This window comes from Triticum aestivum, chromosome 4A (genome assembly GCF_018294505.1).
Source record: "Triticum aestivum cultivar Chinese Spring chromosome 4A, IWGSC CS RefSeq v2.1, whole genome shotgun sequence".
Taxonomy (NCBI): Eukaryota; Viridiplantae; Streptophyta; class Magnoliopsida; order Poales; family Poaceae; genus Triticum; species Triticum aestivum.
In genome coordinates, this window is record NC_057803.1 from 683670727 (window position 1) to 683677564 (window position 6838).

The window sequence follows — 6838 nt, forward strand, 5'->3', positions numbered from 1 at the left end:
GACAAGGACAAGGACAAGGACAAGGACCAGGACATGAGCACGGGGGATGACTCCATCGACACGGCTACTTGGGACAAACTGGGCCTCAAGGACAAGGATGGGCAGGCTGCGCCTCCGGCGGCGGGTGATGGGGTTATGTACCTAGGGTAGGGTCATGGACCTGTTCCAAGTAACTTACCCTAGGACATCCTTAGAAGAGGTCGCCTTCCAGTCGACCAACGAGGATTCACTCGACTGGCCTGAAGGACTCGACCACGAAGACTCACTCGACCACCAGGAGGTCAAGAGGCACTCTGCACCGCAGCGGCCTGTAATCAAGTAGACTTTATGATAGTAAAGGCACTTTATGTGGGGCGTTACCAGTAACGCCCCAGACTTAACTCACCTTAAACCCTCTCCTACGTGGGCTGGCTGGGGTCCTGGCGCACTCTATATAAGCCACCCCCCTCCACAGGCAGAGGGGTTCGGCACCTTGTAATCCATACATTCATAATCCACTCGACCGCCTCCGGGCTCCGAGACGTAGGGCTGTTACTTCTTCCGAGAAGGGCCTGAACTCGTACATCCTTTGTGCTTACAACCTCTCCATAGCTAGGACCTTGCCTCTCCATACCTACCCCCCACTCTACTGTCAGGCTTAGAACCACGACAGTTGGCGCCCACCTTGGGGCAGGTGTTTTAGCGATTTTGTGGAGAAGTTGCGATTCTTTCGAGTACTTTCATCATGGTGTCTGCTGGAATTTTGGTCGAGGGCCAAGAGATCCGTCTCGGCGCTCTCACCTTCATCGCCGACGACTCCGCATGGCTCCAGGAGGCTCCACTCGACGTAGATGCGCTCCCCGTCCGCGGTGCGACGCATTTTCGCGCATGTGTCCGCGGCGTTCTGCTGCGGCAACCGTCGACCCAGTATCGGTCGGCTCCTCCATCGTCCGCCCTCCCGGTCTCCCGCCAGCGCAAGCGCTCAGGCCGGTCGAGGCTTCAGCGATGGGTGAGTCACGCGGTGGCTCGCCAATCGGCCACTACACAAGTTGCGGCAATCGAGCCCAACGAATCTCTCTACGGCTTGTTCGATCAGTCGACTGGCTCCGGAGAGACTGCTTCCGAGTGCGGAAGCAGCGATCCAGCGGCGGAAGTCTTGATGGTCGACGGGCCCCACAGCCCTCCTGGCTTTGCCCGTGGTGGTGGAGCAGGTGACGGCGGCGACCCTGCACGAAACTACGAAGAGTACCAGCCCGAGCCACTCGACTCTCTGCAAAGAGAAGAGCTTCGCCGCAGGAACGAGGATCCCCTGCGTATTCCCATCGCAGGAGAAACCCCCGAGGCTCGTGCCTTGGAGGAGGCGCGTCTGGCCAATTTGGCCGAGCGCACTCGACTGGAGAACCTTCAGCGAGCACTCGACGAGCGCGCGCGGCAACGAGTTCCCGACACCAGTCGACGTCAACTCTTCCCGCCGACTCAGGTATATCGAACCCCAATTCAGAATTTAGCAGCTGCGACCCGTATAGCAGAGTCCATTCAGCCTTCGCAGTCGGAAGCTGGCAGAGGTTTGCTGCAGATCAGGGATTTGCTCCGGGCAGCAGGAGATCAGAATTCAGCCGTGTCTCAGTCGCGCAACAGAAGTCACAGTCGATCTGTCACTGTGAATACGGTTCAGTCGGCTCACAGCCCCAGATCGCCTCCGCGGCGCGAAGGGCGTGAGAATCGGCGAGATCAATATGGCGACAGACTCGACCGAGATGATAGGCGTCGAGTGCCCTATTCCCCTCCGAGGGGTGGGTCTTACGCTCCTCGGCAGCCAGATGATAGGCGTCAGTACAGTACAGGGCGTAGGGTTCCAGTTGACCCCAGAGAGCCAGGCTTCGACGCGCGATCCATTATCGTGCAAGGGCTGGTCGACCGGAACAGAGCCCATCGAGGCGCACTCGACAGAGATGTACCCACGAACAATCGAGTACATGTTTCTGGTCCTGAATGTTTCAGCAGAGCTATCAGAGCCGCTGTTATCCCCCCCAATTTCAGGTTGGCAACAGGAGTCAGCAAGTTCACTGGTGAGTCTAAGCCTGAAACTTGGCTTGAAGACTACCGAGTGGCAGTTCAGATCGGTGGTGGGAACGACGAGGTGGCCATGAAGCATTTGCCCCTCATGTTGGAAGGTTCTGCCAGGGCATGGTTGACTCAATTACCTCCTAGCAGCATTTACACTTGGGAAGATCTGTCCCGAGTGTTCGTCAGAACGTTCGAAGGGACTTGCAAGCGACCAGCGGGATTGACAGAGTTGCAAGTCTGCGTGCAGAAAACCAATGAGACTCTCAGAGAGTATATTCAGAGGTGGATCACTTTGCACCACACTGTGGAAAATGTCTCTGACCATCAGGCAGTATGCGCCTTCAAAGACGGCGTCAAGAACAGAGAACTGAGTTTGAAATTTGGTCGAACCGGTGACATGACCTTGAGTCGGATGATGGAGATTGCTACCAAGTACGCCAACGGCGAAGAAGAAGACCGACTCCGAAGCGGCAAGCACAAGCCGAGTCAGTCGGAAAAAGGAAACACCAGTCGGAAACAGAAGCGGAAGGCTGAACCGGCAGCTCCTGGAGAGGCTCTGGCCGTGACTCAAGGAAAGTTTAAGGGGAAACCAAAAGGATCCTGGAACCCCAAGAAAGTAAAGGATAAAGAAGGGAACGACGTGATGGATATGCCGTGTCACATTCACACGAAGAAAGATGAAGAGGGGAATATCATTTACCCAAAGCACACCACTCGTCAATGTCGACTCCTGATCCAGCAGTTTCAGGGAAAACAGTCTAAGGACAAGGAGAAGGAGTCGGACAAGGCCGAAGACAAAGAGGACAGTGAGGGAGAATATCCGCATATCAACTCCACTCTGATGATCTTTGCAGATGTGGAAAGCAGAAGTCGACTGAAAGTGATTAACCGAGAGGTGAACATGGTTGCCCCAGCAAAGGCAAATTATCTGAAGTGGTCTCAAACACCCATCACATTCGACCAATCTGATCACCCGACTCATATTGCCACCCCTGGGAGGCAAGCTTTGGTGGTCGATCCAGTTGTCGAAGGCACTCGACTGACAAAGGTGCTGATGGATGGTGGAAGTGGGCTGAATCTGTTATATGCAGACACATTGAAAGGTATGGGCATTCCGATGTCCTGACTGAGTACTAGTAACATGAGCTTCCATGGAGTTATACCAGGGAAGAAGGCCGAGTCACTTGGCCAGATAGCTTTGGACGTAGTGTTTGGCGATTCAAAGCATTTTCGCAAAGAAAAGTTGACATTTGAGGTCGTGGATTTTCAAAGTGCATATCATGCCATTTTGGGGAGACCAGCCTATGCACGGTTCATGGCTCGACCATGTTACGTGTACCTCAAATTGAAGATGCCCGGTCCCAAAGGTGTGATCACTGTCATCGGTGATAGGAAAAAGGCAGAGGAGTGCTTTCAGAAGGGCTCCAAAATTGCCGATTCCCAAGTGACAGCGGTCGAGTTCGAAGAATACAAGCAAAACGCAGATCCGAGTGACTTACTGCGATCCAAGAAGCCCGCCACAGAGTCTGCATTCCAGTCGTCCGGTGAGACGAAGCCTGTTCACATTCACCCGACCGACCCCGAAGCAGCTCCGACCCGCATCTCCACAACACTCGACCCAAAATAGGAAGAAGCGCTCATCCAGTTCCTCCGTGAGAACTGGGACATTTTTGCATGGAAGCCCGCTGACATGCCAGGTGTTCCCAGGGGACTGGCTGAGCATCGCCTAAGAGTCAACTCATCTGCAAAACCAGTCAAAGAACATCTTCGGCGGTCCGCCGTCCAGAAGAGAAAGGCCATCGGTGAAGAAGTGGCTCGACTGTTGGCGGCAGGATTTATCCGAGAGATATACCACTCCGAGTGGCTCGCTAATGTCGTCATGGTTCCTAAGAAGGACAAGTCGCTCCGAATGTGCATTGATTTCAAGCACATCAACCGGGCCTGCCCGAAAGATCACTTTCCTCTCCCTCGCATAGATCAAATTGTTGACTCGACCGCGGGATGCGAGAGGTTGTCTTTTTTAGATGCTTACTCCGGGTACCACCAGATCCGTCTGTACGGGCCCGATGAGGTAAAAACAGCTTTCATCACTCCATTCGGGTGCTTCTGCTATATCACCATGCCATTCGGCCTCAAGAATGCCGGAGCCACATTTATGCGAATGATCCAGAAGTGTCTACTCACCCAAATCAGTCGGAATGTGGAAGCTTATATGGATGATATTGTTGTCAAGTCACGAAAAGGTTCCGACCTGCTCGCTGACCTCGCCGAAACATTTGCCAACCTCAGAAGGTATGATATCAAGCTCAATCCATCAAAGTGCACATTTGGAGTTCCTGGTGGCAAGTTACTCGGTTTTCTCGTTTCCGAACGGGGAATCGATGCTAACCCAGAGAAGATTGGCACTATTCTCCGAATGAAACACCCTGTGCGAGTGCACGATGTCCAGAAGCTTACTGGATGCTTGGCCGCATTAAGTCGATTCATCTCACGACTCGGTGAAAAGGCACTGCCTCTTTACCGACTGATGAAGAAGGCTGACAAGTTCGAGTGGACTCCAGAAGCTGATGCAGCGTTTGCCGAGCTAAAAGCTCTGCTCTCCACCCAGCCGGTGCTTGCTGCTCCAAATAGCAAAGAGCCTCTGTTGCTCTACATCGCAGCCACAGGACAAGTCGTCAGTACTGTGCTAACGGTCGAGCGGGAAGAAGAAGGAAAAGCTCTCAAAGTTCAGCGCCCAGTGTATTATTTGTCTGAAGTCTTGACTCCATCCAAGCAGAGATATCCTCATTATCAGAAGCTTGTGTATGGAATATACATGACCATAAAGAAGGTTGCTCATTATTTCTCTGACCATTCCATCACAGTCGTCAGCGACGCACCACTATCAGAGATTTTGCACAACAGAGATGCAACTGGTCGAGTGGCCAAATGGGCGATTGAACTTCTTCCCCTTGATATCAAGTTTGAGGCAAAGAAAGCCATTAAGTCCCAGGCAATAGCAGATTTCCTCGCCGAGTGGATCGAACAGCAGCAGCTGACTGAAGTTCACTCGGAGCATTGGACCATGTTTTTCGATGGCTCTAAGATGTTGAATGGTTCCGGTGCTGGGGTTGTCCTGGTTTCCCCCAGAGGAGATAAGCTCAGATATGTGCTCCAGATTCACTTTGATTCCTCCAACAATGAGGCAGAATATGAGGCCCTCCTATATGGGTTGCACATGGCCATTTCACTCGGCGTCCGTCGCCTAATGGTCTACGGCGACTCGGATTTAGTGGTCAATCAGGTGATGAAAGAGTGGGACGTGAGAAGCCCAGCCATGACTGGATACTGCAGCGCAGTAAGGAAGCTGGAGAAGAAGTTCGAGGGGTTGGAGCTCCATCATATACCCCGACTGAAAAATCAAGCAGCTGATGATCTAGCAAAGATAGGTTCCAAGAGAGAAGCCATTCTGAGTGGTGTGTTCTTGGAGCATATACACACTCCATCAGTCAAAGAAGATCCTTTCACCGAAGAAACTCCACAGCCCAAGAGTGCCACAGATCCGACTGAAGTTGAAGTCCCAACGGTGGTCGACTTGATCATGGAGGTTTTGGTAGTCATTCCCGACTGGACGATTCCGTATGTCGCATATATCTTGAGGAAAGAGCTTCCGGAGGATGAGGAAGAGGCTCGACAGATCGTCCGTCGATCTAAGGCCTTTACCGTCATCAAAGGACAATTATACAGAGAAAGCGCGACTGGAGTCGGTCAGAAGTGCATAACACCAGAAGAAGGTCGACTCATCCTCAACGATATTCACTCGGGGACCTGTGGTCATCATGCGTCCTCTCGGACCATCGTGGCCAAAGCATACCGAGCCGGATTTTACTGGCCAAAGGTGAATGAGATGGCAAAAGAGATAGTGGATAAGTGCAAGGGATGTCAATTCTACTCGAATATGTCACACAAGCCTGCGTCGGCTCTGAAGACCATCCCACTCGTCTGGCCTTTCGCAGTATGGGGATTGGACATGGTCGGCCCTTTGAGAACAGGACGAAGTGGCTTCACGCATGTACTGGTGGCAGTCGACAAGTTCACCAAGTGGATCGAGGCTAAACCAATCAAGAGCCTTGACACCGGTACTGCTGTTAGCTTCATCAGGGAACTAATATTCAGATATGGAGTCTCGCACAGCATCATTACGGATAATGGGTCGAACTTTGACTCAGAGGAATTCAGAGCTTTCTGCGACTCCCAGGGCACACGGGTCGACTACGCATCAGTCGCCCATCCGCAGTCGAATGGACAAGCAGAGCGAGCTAATGGACTGATTCTTAAGGGATTGAAGCCTCGACTGATGCGTGATCTCAAACACGCGGCTGGAGCTTGGGTCGACGAACTTCCCTCTGTACTCTGGGGACTGCGGACCACACCTAATCGGTCGACCGGGAGAACTCCATTCTTCTTGGTCTACGGAGCTGAAGCAGTCTTGCCGAGTGATCTTCTCCATAATGCTCCCCGAGTTGAAATCTACAACGAAGCAGAAGCTGAACAAGCGCGGCAAGACGCAGTCGACCTTTTAGAGGAAGAAAGGGAGATGGCTCTGATCCGGTCGACCATCTACCAACAAGATTTGCGCCGTTTCCACGCCAGAAATGTGAGAGGTCGAGCCTTCCAGGAAGGGGATTTGGTTCTCCGAGTGGATCAGCACAAACCACACAAGCTTGCTCCTTCTTGGGAAGGCCCCTTCATCGTCACCAAGGTCCTCCACAATGGGGCGTACCGTCTTTACAACGTCGAGCATAATATCGAC